Source organism: Phaethon aethereus (assembly GCF_964289735.1).
Source record: "Phaethon aethereus genome assembly, chromosome: 6".
NCBI classification, from domain to species: domain Eukaryota; kingdom Metazoa; phylum Chordata; class Aves; order Phaethontiformes; family Phaethontidae; genus Phaethon; species Phaethon aethereus.
This window is the reverse complement of record NC_138580.1, coordinates 4,632,573-4,648,973: the sequence shown is the minus strand read 5'-3', so window position 1 is coordinate 4,648,973 and position 16,401 is coordinate 4,632,573.

Here is a 16,401-nt window from a genome sequence, read left to right as displayed (position 1 = left end):
TTTGGAAGAGATTTTTGCACTTTCACGCTGGATCTGCTGACTTCTTTTGTTATCATTTGTAGCTTCTGGTTCTGACAATCTTCTGCGTGTTTATTTAATGACTATTGGTATCAAAAGCTTGCTCCATGGTGTTAATTGGCGCATGCTCCCTGTAAGCCTTATATTATAAAGATACGTTCTTAGTACCCAGAGTGGGTTTCAGATCTGATATGCCGACGACTAACGTGGGATTTGCTTTTTTTTCATCTCAGTACACGTGGGAAGGAGAGGTGAGGAGCATGCTTAAAGGTCTGGAGGAATAGCTGGTACCACAAAGGCGTATGTCAATTGTTAGTATTTCTTAAGCCTCTTAATTTGAAGATGTATTTTAAAAAATGGAACGAGTCTTTTCTTTAACAATGTGTGATCTCTGGAGTCTCTGGAAGCTGTTAGAAAAACATTCCCATTCCACGCCAAGTAGCGCGGCGGTATTACCCTACCAGCCGGATAACGCTGCCCTGAGACGACAACTGGCCAGACCTACAAATAACGTTAACCCAAAGATTTCAAACGAGAGAGGAAAGATAAACCTTTGACTCCCTGGTGCTTGGCATTGCCGCACGTACAGGGCGTTAATCTGTGCAACCTGTGGGCTCCATCCCGGTGATTTCCCCATCAGAGAAGCCCTTCAGTCTTTCGGGGCATCGTAGCAGGTTCCACCGTCCACGTTTCATTCCCGGCGGCGGAGCCTGCCTGCATTTGAATGAACATAACTGTTATTATTGCGAAATGATTATTGTTTTAAGCAGGTCTTTTGATTATCATTGAAAATGACTGGCTAAATACATTTTGATTAATCGCTTGCAAAAATTATGCTTGTTAGAGCTGTTTTATATTCTCTGTCGCTGTGTTCTCACTGTAGGTTATAGCCATTTCTTTCCAGCTGAAGATTTTTTCCCTTTAAGTCACCTGGTGAGAAAGGAAAACAAATCTTAGTTGAAAGCTTTTGTCTGCGAGACAGACTCCTCTTTTCATCCCTATGTCCTTTAAAAAAATGCTCAATTATTGTCTGTGCCGTAGAGGGAAGAATGGGGCCTACACAGGACCTGAACCTTTTCAGACAGGAGATGGCTTTTGTTTTTGCACCCCATCAACACCGCTCACCTAATTAAATCTGATATCTCTGGCTGAAGCAAAATGATTTGTTAATAGTTCTTTGGGAATTTCCTTAATGAGTTTAGATGTCTTTTGTATGGTACATGTGGGGGTATTTTGCAAATGGAGCTGAAAAAGAAAGAAAAATGGGGCAAAGAGAGAGGAGAAAGAGCACCAAAGCAAGAAGCAAGGTGTGGGCTGACGGCGGGTCCTGGTGGGCTGCAGCCAGTCATTAGCCGGGGACACGCGGCAGAGATGCTGGGGAAGAGCCCTCCCCATCCCAGGGACATCTGTCAGGGGCTCCGATATTACACCTTGATCAGGCCGAGACAGTGACACCATTTTCTTTAACAAACACCAGCAGCTTTGCTTTCTCCTTTATTTTAACATTTCTCAGGGGTTGGATTCCCTTTCTTCTCCTGCTCTGCTGAGAGTAAAAGGAGCTTGTTAACTTGCTTAGATATTTTGACTGCTGATGCACTTTGGCCACTTGCCTGTGGTAACAGTGTCAAAGCATTACTTGGGATAATTGCTATATTTGCAGTCTGAAGAGTGCTCTGACTTAGTGTTCAAGCTGCTGAATAAAAAAGAAATTGTCATTTTGGAAGAAATCTGTGAATTACCCTCCCAGTTAAAAAAGCGCACAATTTTCAAAATGCCTTTTCCCCTTGTATTCAAGCATAATGTTATTCAGATAATTAACATTTTAAGAAATCGCTTAAAATTTGAGATAGCAGCTTAAAAGGCTTTGGTTTCTGTAGGTTTTTGTTTTGTTTTTATTTTTAGCTTTGGGGATTAACCACTATGGGGCTCTATTTCTTCATTCTGTGCATACCCAAAAGGACCCACCGGTCCATAAAAACACCGTGCGCTCCTAGCTTGGGGTTTACAAAGGATGCAGGATCAAGCCCATAGGTTTCGCCAAGTTTACCAGTCTTCCTAGTTTCACACTTTGAACAGTACTGTAAAATATCAGTGTTCTTGTAATTATGAAATAACTGGGATATTAAAAATATTAGTTACGTTGTCATTTGTGTCTCAAGTCATACTGTGTATGGATAGCCTGTGACAATTTTTTGATAGCCCTTCATTTAGTAAAGATGTGAATAATTTATACATGCTCTTATGACATTCATTTTCCGAGTGGAAATTGAGACTATAATAGAATTTAATTGTATGAATACGCTATAAGAAATGGCATCTTTAAACTGTATTTGTTATGCACTACACCTTTCTGATGGGTTTGTGTGTCCCACTTGTTGTGCAATCTTTTTCTTTGAGAAATTAGGGCAGACAGCGTAAGCAAGCTTTGGTCTAGGAAACAGTCCAGTTTTCTTGCAAACTCACTCAATGCCTTCAAGCTTCCTCTGATCCACCTTTAGCGGGGGCACCTGGCAGGATCATGTCCGGTAGCAGCAAGGGGTTGAAGTCCAAGGGCCATGGTTTGTAGAGTCAGGTCAAGACTGCCGTCAGCAGCTCGGGGTGAGCAGAGGAAGAGGTGCTCCAAACAAACGTTGCTCCTTGTGGCCCCTTTTCTCAGGTTTGCCCAAAAGCTCTAAGACAAACAAAAATAGAAGATATTTTCTGATAGTCTGCGTTGTGTTTCAAATCCTACTCTTCTGGATTCACGCTTTCAAAATTGCACCCGATCTACTGTATCGCAGCAGCTAGGCTATACATAGTAGGCTAAATCTGTCTGGAAATCCATCATTTAATATGATCTAGAGGAGGTCCAGTAGAAGAAACTGTTTGATGAAAGACTTGAATGAACCTCTCCAATGCCCATCCTCAAACCCAAGTTAATCAGCCTAGCAATTACCAGCGTCGGCAGCCCTGCTGCTGTTCCTCCCTTACCTGTGTTAGGGTTCAGTCCTGTTGCATCTGGCTCCCGTCATTTTATGGCAGACGGATAAACAGCTATTGATTTAATCAAAATTACACAGGCTGGAAGCCAGGACAGTGCTTGGCCCCGGGAAATCTTGCGAGGAAGCACCTAGTAAAATTACTCATCCTGCGGTTTTCTGTTGCTCGTAGGCTTCAACGCTCGCCTGCTCTAATGCGAAGTGAAGCATACTTTGTTCTACTGCCTCCAGATACCTTCCGTGGCTGCCTGATGCGCTCTGATGTGCATTTTACCTGGCATTTGGGAGTATTTATTTAACATGGGCATGATTAATTCTCCTACACTCTTAATTCTGAAAAATACTGAGCTCTTCCCAAAAGTGCCGGTTGCTCTACTGACGGACAAGGTGGCAAAGGGGAAAGGTATCTGGTGTGGTGCAGGGTCCCAGCTGACGTGACCTGAGGCTGTTGTTGGATAGGATTCAATGTGCATGACAAATTTGCTGCTAACAAAATTGTTCAGGGGGCAAATTTTACTCTAGGTTATGCGGATTTAAATTTGCAACAGTTCCAGAGGCTTCATTTGTTACTGGAAATTTCAAAGGTGGGTTAGGTTAGAGTCTGGCTGCCTGTGTTCTGCTCAGTGAGGGAAACTCTGTGCATTTTAACCCTTCCTTTATTTAATTCTGCCTTTATAATTACCTTAACGATTTTTTTAAAATTATTTTTTTGAAGAGCTCTCTTTTTCAATTGGCTGTCCTGCGCATTTTCAAACTACTTTTGAATTTAAAAAAAAAAAAAAAGCAAACCAAAACCAACCCCTTAAAATCCACTAAAAAAAGGAAACCACCCCCCAAAAAAAGAAATTCTAAAAGTTGAAGAGTGTGAAAGAAAAGCTCCTTTCTGTTAGGGTAGAATCACCAGGGCTGGGATAAGCCCTTTGCAATATTATACATATTTGAAACATGAGAGCTATTGTTTTGAAGCTTTACTATGTTATTGTCCTGCTTGTCTGAGTAAGAAGCGTGTATCTCTGGTGGATGGAGGTTAGCTAAGTAAGTCATGCATAGATGGAATTTATTAAGTTTGCATGGTAGTGACAGCTGTGAGTGGGAACAGTAACTCTGAACGTGCCAAGGGCTGAGAAAGGGAAGGAATTTTCATATGTGTCTTAAAGGAAAACGGCGGGGTAATTGTGAGAGCTCTTCTAATCACTCCATCTCATTACCAAGGAGGAAAGTCACTGAAATGATTTTTAAAGCGTAATAGTCTAGCAGGGGGCTGTCTTTGGACAATCTCACCAGGCAGATGAGGACAGGGAAGAGCCGGGTTCTGTTAAGAACCGCTGAAAATCAGACGATTTAATACAAATCCATTCAGACCGACTTATAAATATACATCCGTGCAACGTAGCACCTGGTTAAGTTATCTGTTAAATTGTCTAAAAATGTTTTTAAATATAGATTCTACCTCCAAACTGCTTCCTAGCCATCTGATCTTCAGGACCTCCTTGTGGAAACACTTTTTTTTTTTTTTTTCTTCTTTTTTTTTTCTTTTTTTTTTCTTTTGCATTCCCGCTCTGCCTCCTGAGAGGAAATTTACCTTCGCTGCTGGATCATTAAAATGGCAGCTGTCACTTAGAGGGAGAGCGCTGCAGTGGGCGGTGACGGACCAGCACGTGCTAACACAGCTTTTCAACGTCGTCCTGAACCCCGAGGCCGTCCTCCGGCGCTCGTGGGGCTACCGACGTGCGAGGTACCCCCGCCGCACCTCCTCTGCCCCTGCCTTCGGTGCCCATACAGGTGTAACGCTGACTGGCAGGATGTGACACCTGCCCTGTTTTTTTAAGAAGGCGGCTTTTTCCTTTGTTTGATATTATATATATATATTTTTAAAATTATAAAATTTTTAAAATTTTATATAGCCCCACCTTCATAGCTCTCAGCACCCTCCAGGTTGTTTTCAGGCAGATTAAAATTAATTCCAATTTTAGAGAGCAGCCTAAGAATGAGCTTACAGTAGGTTAAATCCGTGTTCTTAATGAAGCACTTCTTGCGCTCTGCTTTTTTGTTGTTAGACCACATAGGACATGTTCTGTTGATGTGTGGGGAGTTATGATTAGATGAGAATTTACCTCTGAGGAAGCTCAGATTATCACACATAAAGCATCAGAAATAGAAAAATGATGTGCACAACCATGAAAAAAACAATGGATCTTATCTTTAGGTTTTTTTCCTAATCACCCTCCAGCATCACTACAGCAGTTAAGTTGCCTCAGGGCTCGCTAGGATTTATAGTTTATTATAACATTGATAAGAGCAGCTGAGCGAACAGCGAACCGGATGTTCGGTAAATATTAGTTTGAATTCATGGCAGAATTTTGATTCGATGTGTTCACAATTCTCCTGTATTTACACAGTTCACTGCAAAATTGCGCTGCATCGACTAGTTTGACAAATTGTGTGCGTGTGTGTCTGCTTTTTTGCTGGGTAGATGCCTGAACTAACCCGTGTAGATCAAACAGCTCTCGCTGTGGTTGAAAACACAGTTTGAAGTTGATGTTCTGTCTGTCACATGAATTACATATTTCAGTTAATAAGTTATGCAAATGGTTAATTTTACGTTCAGCTTTTGTAGCGTTGACTTTGAGTTTTGAATAACATCCAGGCTAATAGTTTGATGGTGAAATTAGTGAATAATTAGGAATAGCAAATCATTGCTTTTGTGATCCGTGGGTGAATCATTTAGATAAAACTGTTCCCTGCGAATTGTTTTCTTGTCTTCTATTTTGACAGTTGATGCCACATCATTAAAGGATTACCTCGAGGAGCTTTCCTTTGATTTGCAGGGGAGTAAAGTCAACCCCTCAACGAGAAGCCCAACGCTGGTGGGAGTACCAGTACTACCTTAATGCTACCTAATGGATGTCACCTCGGTGGATTTGTGAATCCCATCGTGTCTAAATAATAGAGAAGAAGTGATGCAACGCCCTTCACCCCTTGCTGTCTGTGGCTTGCCGGTGCTGGAGTCTGAAAGTAGCTTCTTGTAATCCAAATTCACCATTCAATGGGAATTTTGGTATTCATGGTTTTTCTAGGTATGGTCAAAGTTAAGAAATCCTGGGTTAGACCGTTTTAAAAAAGGAGATGAAATAACACAAAAATTAAGCCAAAGATTTAATTCCAAATTGTTTTTTAAGCAACAAATGAAAACCCATTATAAATCCCACTACGAAATGCACCGCTACACTGGGTTATAGAAACACCGAGTTACCTATCACGGGCCCGTCGGTTTGCAGTGCCTGCCTGTTAGCAGGGAGGCAGAAGATCACGCCAGGGCTGACGTACGCCGTGAGCCCATACACGGACATGACCCACGTGCCCAACGGGGAAAGGTCTCTGCTCCCCAGGGCCGGGCCACGCTGAGAGGTGCCACATCTGGACCTCACAGCTGCACGGCAAGGAAACCTCCAACGCCTTCCTGGGAGCTGTTTGTAAGCTCATCAGAACAAATAAATGCATACACGTACAAAAAAAAAAAAAAAAAAAGCCCAACATCCCAGCTGATCAGATCTTGCTGGATAATTTAGAAAAAATGTTCCTGTTTTACCCATTTTAGCAGAAGGGAGGATTTTCTTCCAGGTTTTTCCGGACAAAGAAAGTCTGTCGGTGCTGTGAACCAAAGAAGGAAGAAACGGAAACCCCCCAGTTCATGCTTCTCTAAGTTAAATCACTTCTCTGTGTTTTACCAGCCTTTATCAGAGTTTGTACGCTTGCTCCAATTAAACTATTTTTTCTTCAGGGGAGCTCGCGAGGCACTTACATAAATTCTCTTAATTTCTGAGTAATGCAGTCCTGACAATCACTTAAGACAGTATAGTTGATACCGCTGTCAGGGAAGACTCTTTTTCAAAAGAATGTTTTTATAGAATATCACTGTGACACTTTGCTTAGATGGATGTCTTTAGCAGAATTTGATTAATGTAATGTAATAAAAGAGATGCACACTAAAGTGTCTGTACATGTCTTGTTAAGTATGTTTGATTCATTATATGTAGTTCTCCTCACTTCTTTTCTCTTTCCTCAGTTCATTTTTTATCATTTCAATAATATATCTATAAATATGAAAAAGTTGGCACTTTCTTTGACATATATGGCTATTAATTCATAACTCTAAAAAATTGTATCTTTCAACTTGTCATTTTAAAGCTTGTACAGTTTATTACAGTAAGTAACCTGTGTTGGAAATTAGATTTTGAACTTTAGCAAGGAGATAAATAAGCTTGTGGACATAGAAGTTATGGAGAAGATACCTAGATATAGTGCTGGAATAAAACTGCATGAAAAGATCACTTACTTGAAGATGATAATTTCAGAGCTCCCTCAGGATCACGTTAAGATTGCGTATTGGAAATGGGCTTCAGCTTGAATTCCAATAACTTCAATTCTTAAAAAAGGCATTATTTCAGTTGATCCTTTTCTTTGGGTGTGTGTGTTCATCTCATTCTGTAGGCCAATAATATATATATCAGCAGCATGCAATTTCACTAAATATATGAAATTTAGAAAGACTCCTGAAAATTCAACTAAGCTAAGCTTTGTTTTTCCTTTTGCAGCATCTATCAATCTGGGGAAGAGAAAAACCTGGAAAATTTCGATACCTTTGTTACATAGTGTGTGACAACATTTAAAGTGAGCCAGGTTAGTTATTTCCTAATTGGCCAACTGTTCCCCGTCATGGGGAAGCAAGGATGCTCCTTAAACCCTTAACTTTTTTGTTTTGCTTTGATAGCAAAATAACCACTCTGATTGTTTTCTACTTAAGTTTTTAATCTTTCTGACTTTTTTCAGAACGTGTCTGACAGGTCCTGTCCAACCTTTGACCGTGTCGGGTTTGGGACTGCAGAGGTTGTTTGCACTGAGGTTTCTGCAGCTGGGATGTCTTTTTTGAATGTTTCTCAGGACTCATCTGGACTTGGGAAACTTTCTTAAGTGAGTTAAGCAGAGCAGGAGCTCCCGAGCTGGATGCAGCTGGTGGTACAGCCCAGCAGGACAGCATCAGCCCTCCCGGTGTGACCACATGGAGGGTCTACAGCGGCAAAGCTTGGATGAGCAAGCCATGGGGAGGGGGATGAAGGAAGGATGCGACCGCTCTGTGAAATTATCTCCATCTTCCTGCCAGTAGGACTGTTTCATTCGGCTATGGCAGGGCACAGGGTGGGACGATGGGAGCTCGGCAGGCAGAGCGCGGCGAGGAGCTCGCACCGCTGACATCCAGAGCCCAGACCACATGAAACGGGGCGGGGGTGGAAGCATGTGCCCCGGGGCCCGGCGGTGGATGGAAGGTGGGTTTGTCGGCAGCAGAAAATACAGAAGTCGGGGCAGCCCGGGAGCGATGGGAAACCGCACAGTGTAACTGCTGCGCAGGTTTACAAATCACGAAGCGCCTGAGGATTACGCTGGGAGCAGGGTAGACGTGGTGGGTAAAGATGTGTGAAATCAAAGCTCCCAAGTGAGGACAGATGGACCAGCCGCAGGAAAAGGGAGGCGAGGAAGGTGGAGATGCCGTTTGGTATGCGGCGTAGGCACGTTTTGCAGTTACTTTTTCTGTAAAGCCGGGACTTTATTACTAATGTTTTGCCCTGGTTTCTGATAGACCAGGGCACGTGGTGTTGATAACGCATAGCCTCAGAGTGTGGTTGTATTAACCAAGTATATGAAGTAAACAGGATCAAAAAGGAGACGGGGGGATTCACTTTTGAGAAGCGTTTGAGCTTCAGTGTTTTCCCAAGCTTTGAGGAAGGGCGCGCGGTTCCCTGGAAGCCACAGCCGATTGCCACGAGTTCGTAGGCAGCCCTGCAAAGGGAACTGAGCGTTCAAAAAACCAAAGGTAGGGTGCCGGAATGAACAGCAGACCAGATGCACGTAGACCAGCAGAGATAGCGTGCGTGATGTGGGGAAAAGATGGCAGCGTTGGGTACCACCCTGCTGGAACATGCTGGCTTGTAAACGGGGAGGTGTGCCATGCCCAAGAGCTGGGACAGCTCCTCCAAAGCTGGTCCTCCATGATGCAGTCACATCTCGGATGCTGACGTTCTTGCCTCCTGTGCCGGGAAAATGGTCCTGCCAGACATGCAGAGGGAGGAGGTGAACTCAGTTTGCTCATAACTTTCTTATTTATAACGGTTGTTAACCAACCAGGTAAAGCAAGCCCAGCAGGCTTTTCACCTTGAACAAGCCGTATCTCAGGGGAGGCAAACCAGCTGTACTGATTCCTGTCAGCACACTTGTCTTTGGGGAGTCATTTGTTTTATAAAACCAGATTGCCAGATCTTTCCAGCAGAAGGAAAATGGAGAAAAAAGAGGTTTTGAATGAAAATGAACAAAACCTCTAGGAGTGAGGAGCTTCTATCAGCGATAAACTGCCACACCTGAGCATGAGCAGCTGCGATAGGCACCTGAAATACTGAGTGAGCGGCAAGAGAGGGGACCACTGCTGTAAGAAGAAACCATCATGGAGTTGCTCACCTCAGTGTGAACGCAGCTCACCTCCAAGCTAACTTTTCAGGGGATGACAAGCATCCTGGTGTCTCTGGGGTGTTTTTGCCAGGGAAATTCATCTTGCCCTTTGGGTGCCACAAGCTCCCCCCGCTCCTCCCTTCACCTGGGTTTTAGTTCCTGACGCGGATGCTCCTGTCCCATACAGATGTACTCACGCCTGATGCCAGCAGGCAACTTACTGCCTGCTTTGTGCCTAAAGCTGCTGCGGTTCACCACACCTCTGCTCCACACCTACCCTGCCCGAGGGGCTCGAGTCTGCAGCAGTCGCTTTGAGCGTGCCGGGTTGCAACGCAGGGGCGAGGAGGCACTATGTGTTTGCTAGAGGAGAAGGTCAGCATTGAATATTGTCATCTCCTGACTTGTCGTAATGATTTGGATCTAAATACCCGACGTCCAGAAAAATGACATTGCCCCTGGACATACAAAGGTTTTTCCAGTCCTCTTGAAACTATTGCACTTTAATATGAGCATGTGTGTAAGTGCAGCTGCACATTTGAGGCCCTAGGGCTGCTCAGGAGGTGCTTCACCCAATAGCTGCTCTTACTCTCTTCTTAAATCCACTACTACAAAGAGGTCGAGACCCAGAGGAGCATCCTCAACCGTAGAAACTGAGGGAACCTCTGATCACAATGATTTAGGAAGTATATGCTGGGGAGGAAATAACGTTTCTACTGTGAATCACATAAAGGACTAGAATTTAGCTCTGCCACACCTAAGAAAGTATTTTTACCTGCCGGCAAAGCTGTATGTGACTACCATGAATAACAGAGAGAGGTGATTAGGATGCCTGCTCGCCCCAGGAGGAGGGTTATTACTGGTTTCAGTGAGTATAAGCCTCACACATCCTGCTTGCCAATTTAGATGGCTTGGCTTACGGACTTCCATGAACCTCCCTCACGTGCACCCAGGTGTGCATGGTAGAGGAAAGCCTTGACCCTTAGCTCAGCATTGCTGAGGCTTCCTGGCCAAGGTGTGCTGCAGGTGCCTTCACTTGGGCCTGACTGCAGGGAGGTGACTAGCAGAGCAGCTGGGCCCCCCTGTTTCTTGGGTCAAGGAGAGAAGGAAGGAGAGAAGAGAAGGAGACAGACAGACAGACTACCCTAATTTTTAAGGTAAAAACAGCTACTGGAGGTGGGAAAGCAAAGCTGCGGCAACATGTTGTGATAGCTTGTGATCTCTTTGTGTTTAAAAACTAAACAGTGAACCTGACTTTCCTTTCTGTGCTGGAAAAGGCTTGAAGTGGTTGGTCTTCTAGCTGTTTAGTGTTTGAGTCCTGCTCTTGCTGTTTGCCTTGGTTTCTTCTGACAAATCTCTTGAATATGTTCTTAAATAAAGTGAACAAATAAGGTTGTCTTAAAGGAGTTAGTGCATTACTTGTGTGATTATATTAAGCATGTGCTTAATTGTTTTTTTGATACTAGCCAAGGTAGATAGATAGCTGTTCTGAGTGGTTTCTGTGACCTGATATCTCTTCTTCCTGTGCGTTTGTGAGTGAGGACTTTTTTACTTGTGTGTTGGCTAGTGGGGCTTATAAGGTGGAAAGAAATAATTGATGCAAAATTGCTGTAGGTGTAAGGCCTTTGCATGGCATTGTAGGCATTACAATTGGTTTTCAATGTTACTTTCTAGCAAAAGAAGTGGCTTTCCTTCTGAAAGATGCCTGCTCCCTGAGCAGACTAACACAAAGAGTATGGAAAATGCCTGTGCCTGGGTTAGTCAAGCCCCATAAATGCCATGAATCAGGTATTTTCCTTTACGTGCCGAGCTACAAGCTAATGGAAGTATGCTAAAAACAGTTAAGCTGGAAAAATAAAACCTTGCTGATCGTTGATCCTGAAAGCACAGGGAGCTGATCTGATATCAGAGGGGAAGGGGATGCCCAGCTGTGTGCCTCCAGGAGCGGGGAGGAAGAGCTGGTTTGCTGCCTGTGGCCAAGACGCAGGTTTCTGAGCACCAGGGCGGTGAACGGTTTGAAAATGAGGAAGGGGTGTTGCAGGGTATAAAATTTCTCCTGGAAAGAAGGCTGTATGTTGTGGTGAGAGCACACGGAGGTCAGGCAAGAAAACCGTAAACACCTCTCTGGGCTATTTCCTTCCCCGTTCTCTTTGCAATGCTGGCCTCCCCTGTTATCCCCAGTGAGAAGAGAAGTGAGAATTAAAACGCTGTGTATTTGGGGGTGTCGGTGTCCTTGCCGCACCTGCTCAAGTGCTGAACCGCAGGTGTTGTGGCCACATTTGTGCTGCTGCTCCTGTGAGAGAAGGACGAAGGGCTGCAAGCTGGGTACAGGGTGGCTGCACCACGTTTGAGGTGCTGGAGAAACCTCGGGTGCTGCAGGGATGCTCTTGAGGTCAACTCACCACATCACACCAGGGAGACAGCTGAACGCAAAGTCTTTTCATGTGTTTGCTTGCTGCAGCCCCCAGTTTATTGCTCTGCAATCCCCTTCCTCCCCCCAGAATGAAAATCTGTGGTTTATCAAACCTCATTTTCTCAAAGTGCCTCTACTGCCTTTCTAAGTTTAGTCTTCTCTCCTAATTGCATGCCAAGTTGGGGAAAGGGGAGGGGAGGGAGAAATTGGTTAATTGATTAGTAATTTAGTCTCTGGTGATATGCTTATTTAAGAAATCTGCCGGATTTATATATGTCAAATGATTCACATAAAACAACATCAAGTGAATCATATATAAAAATGACATAATTGCTATTAAACTTAGAAGCCATATGTGTGGCTGAGGAAATTACTTTATTGGCTTTAGCAACACTTTTATATTTCTTCACAAAGCCAGTTATACTCTTGTGAACAGAGAAGGCATGTTTATGTGTAGGAAAATAGCCCCTATGTGTGTTATTTGGAGATCTGTTAATTCAAGGAAGTAGGTGCATATTCCAACAGCGCAGGAAAAATACCAAAATTCTGAGTGTTGGGAAGCTGAGAAAGGGGTCTGTCGCTTTTCCTTTTTCTCATCAGCAAGATTAAATGGCAGCTCTTGCAATATGCACCATCTGAGATTTTATTGCTCTCTGTTATTTTTAGTACTAGGAGGGAGATTAAATGAAATCCGGGATTATTTCAGACAGTGTTAAACTTTTTATTGCTCATTTCTGCCATCAGGCTCAGGCTGACCCAGTTGGCTAGGTCATTAGAGAAGGTGGGCTCTCCTCTGTGAGCACCCAGACAATTAATTCCTCTACCTATACGTTGTCTTATAGGAAAGTTGAATATAGCAACAGCAAAAGTAAATATAGCTATTAACACAGCTAGTCTTTTATTTGACATTACTTGGTTCTCGGAAGTCTGTTGTGTGCTAAACTTCACATATGCAAACAGTATTTTACGTGTGGCTCAGCACCCGTATAGCCTCTGTGGGATCACAGCCTTGTGTCGCTTTCCTGGGTGTTTTAGAAGATTATTTTTATTTATCTCTTTAAGACTGCTTGAAATAAACCTAAACTGATTTAATATTTTGCATTTCTTTATCAGGAGAAGATTAAACGGAAGGCCTTTTTTTGAGTCTGTATTTACTTCAAATCTTTATGTTAAAAAAATTAACTTAATACAGCTGACCTCGTGGTGTTACTGATGGTTTCTTCGTTTTTATTCCTTTTCATAGGATGGTGCCTTCTGCATTAGTCACAGCCCTAGACATGCTGATATATGCAGTAAGGAGGGTTTTAGGTGGTGGTGTTGATGAATAGCTGTTGTAGCACTCTTCTGCTGTTAATCTTGGGATGAAGGAAAAATTCTGGTCTTGCTTCTGCAGGTTTCAGAGGTCCTGTTTGTCTTCGGGGTGGGTTTTGTAGGTTCATGAGCGTGCCTGCCAGCTGGTGCTGGTGCAGTTTTGGCTCAGCACATTAGCAGCCCCCCTTGATGAAGAGGAGGGGGTCAGGAAGCAGCTATTCAGCGTTGACAGGGTGCCCGTGTCACTGGCACTGAGGGATGGGAGCATCTATTGTAGCCTACGTGATGTGGAGAAAGCCCCTAGTATTTTCTGTAATTAATTGCTGATAAATCAGCTTCTAGAAGCCACGCGTTAAAGACTATCCCAGTGACGTGTCGTTATAAGCTGTATTTGGTTATGTTTGGAATAACGTTCCCTGTATTTTGGGTAGCCTGACTGTCCCGTGGTCTGTCCTCGCACGCGTGGCGCTCGGCAGCGAGCCTGAGCACGCGCCGCTCCCACCGCGAGCGCCTGGGCCACGCTGGCACGAGCAAGTCCGCTGGAGTGGGGGTTACGCTGGCCTGAGCCGGCGCGCTGCCTGCTGCGCGGCTGTCTGACCTCGCTCTGAAGTCACTGATGTAAGAGGAATGAGCTCGGACTAGAGCGGCCAGCGCAAAACTTCTGCGGTGGGGATAAAATTTAGTAAACACGCAGGACTAAGGGAGCCCTGTGGCTCTGGCTCAGCCGCCCTCTCGTTTTCAGCCCCAGCATGGGAAACCCGAAGCCTTCCCCTTGCCTCTGCCTGCTGGCCCCTTCTTTCCCCTCGGACCTTCAGCCCCTTACCAAACGCAGGCTGGGAGCTCATTTCTCAGGCTGTTATCTAGGAGATGCTGGGTGTTTGGGTAGGGCTGTCGCTGAACTTGTCAGTGAGCATAAAGGGCTTTTGTTTCAAAAAGTAAATGCAGCTGGTTTGCCTAGTGATTCGAAAAGAAAAGGAAAGGGACATCGGGCTAGGTAGGAGCTGCAAAGAACTTCTAAAGAATATCCTGACTTGTAAACTTTCCAAATAGAAACACGCCTGAATGGAGACTTGGTATCAACGGACATGAATCTTTTTTTGATTTTGGGAGCTCTTACTCATTTTAGTCTGAATTCAGGTTCAGAGCTGAGTCATTCCTTCTGCTCTTCTTCCCCCGGTGACTTTTCCGTGCTGTTTCATTTTTCCCAGATAGACGTTGCTGGAGCAAGCCTATGCTAACCACACTGTGAGCAGTGAAAACGGCGTGCGATTTCCTTGGGAAGAGGAGAATACGCTCCGTGCGTGCTTCTCCGACACGTGCCGTGACCGCACGGATGGTCCGCGCTTTAGGGAAGTGGCTCGGGATAAGGTGTGGGGGAGGCAGAGGCCACTAGCACCGCTGGATTTGCTGCTGGCTCTGGTTAAAGAGGAAATAACGAATGAATGTGGTGTAATCTTCACACCGGTGCTCAGTTTAGCATCCCAGAAGGTTGAACAGGGGCTGAAAGAACCGGTGCCAGGAGCCGTTCCTGCGTGCTTTATGTTTTCACCTTGTTTGGTATTGACGCAGTGCGGGATAGCATGAGAGAGATGGAGAGAAAAACGTGTTTCAGAAGAGGAAAGGGCCCCCCATATAATAAAGAGTTCAACCCACATAAGTGTGGGGGGGGAAATTTCTTTGCATGCAGGATTTCCTGCTACTTTCAAGCTAATCCTTTCAGTTCACTTCAATACAGTCACTGAAGTAGCTTAGAAAAAGATCTTTGATATGCTAGATCAACCAAAGTTTAAAAAAATCTCTCTTTGTATATGCCATTTATAATGCAAATCTCAAGTTGGCATTTTAGGCTCACTTACTGCTGTTACTGAAGTACCTTGGAATACAAAGGCTGGAGATGGAGGGAGATCCCAAATGACAGAACGTCTTTGAGAGTTCAATAATAAATGAGAGAAAAAAAAATTTTCTCACTTCTGTAAATACCTTCTGCCTCTGCAAGTGTGTGTGAGAGACAGAGAAAAAGGGAATATTACTGTACAGAGGCTGAAGTTATTGGTCTGAGTCTTCTGGGAATTTGAATTCAGCTTTGCCAGCGTGTTCCCAGTAAGGATTTGACCCTGGTTGGGGTATCCTGTGACTTTCCTCCTGCCAGGGAGAGAGCGTATGTTAACTACGTTTGCTTAGCCGGTGAGCAACTGGTTAAGTATTCTTTTGGAAAGAAGCCTAATTTCTTGAGTTGCCTTCCCAAATACATAACCTGATTTCTTTCCCTTGTGTTCCCAACGTTTAAGCACTGATTAAATGTCACCAAAGATAATAGCAGAAATGCTCATGACGGCCAGCCTATTTTAAAATAGCATGGGCATGCTTAAAGCAATAAGTAATTTTGCCTCTGTTACACAGTGTGTTTAATGCATATTGAAATTAATCTGTAGACAACTTTGAGCAAGCTGGATCTGGAAAGGAGTTATCTTTCTAATTGGGGATATTTTGGGATTTGCCCTGCTGAATTTCACAGAATTTCTCTGTGAAAGGTTACTATCAAATGGGTAGATTGCGGCCTCCTGTCCCACACGTGATCTGCAGTGGGAGTGGGGATGTTGAGATGATTCTGTTTGCCTTTTGAATCCTGGTATTGTAAGGGCAGTGAGGTAACTCTCTGGTCTGCAGTTCATAACCCAACCTCATGCTCTGATTCCAAACCTTGTTTTCTCTTGGTGCTATGTAATGAGGGCAGAGGCAGGTTTATTTATGATAATTTACAACTTTGTTGGGAACCGTCTTCTCACCACAGACCTGCAGTGCAAGGCATTGATTTAAGGAACTGGCCAAGCACCTACAATTTCCCTAAATACTGTGGTATTTGGAATTGCTTTACAATCATTTTCTGCAACTGCTGCTCTCTGGAGGATCTGCTCACGGATACCTGTGTCAGTAGGACCCTTTGTTAGGGTTGTGATAGGCTTAGTAGCTCAGCTAGCGTAGAGTGGGTTTGGCCTACTCTGTTAACGATTTCTAAGTATCGTTACACTACGGACGCTGTGAATAAAGAAATGTAGTTGAGAAGTAAATAAAGTGGACCTTGATGCAAGAATTAGTCTTCCTTTCCACCCCCTGCTTGGTTCCAATGTCCTCTGTGTCCACTGAGAAACCTCTGTTGACATGAGAGTTGAAACATGGTTCAAGAGA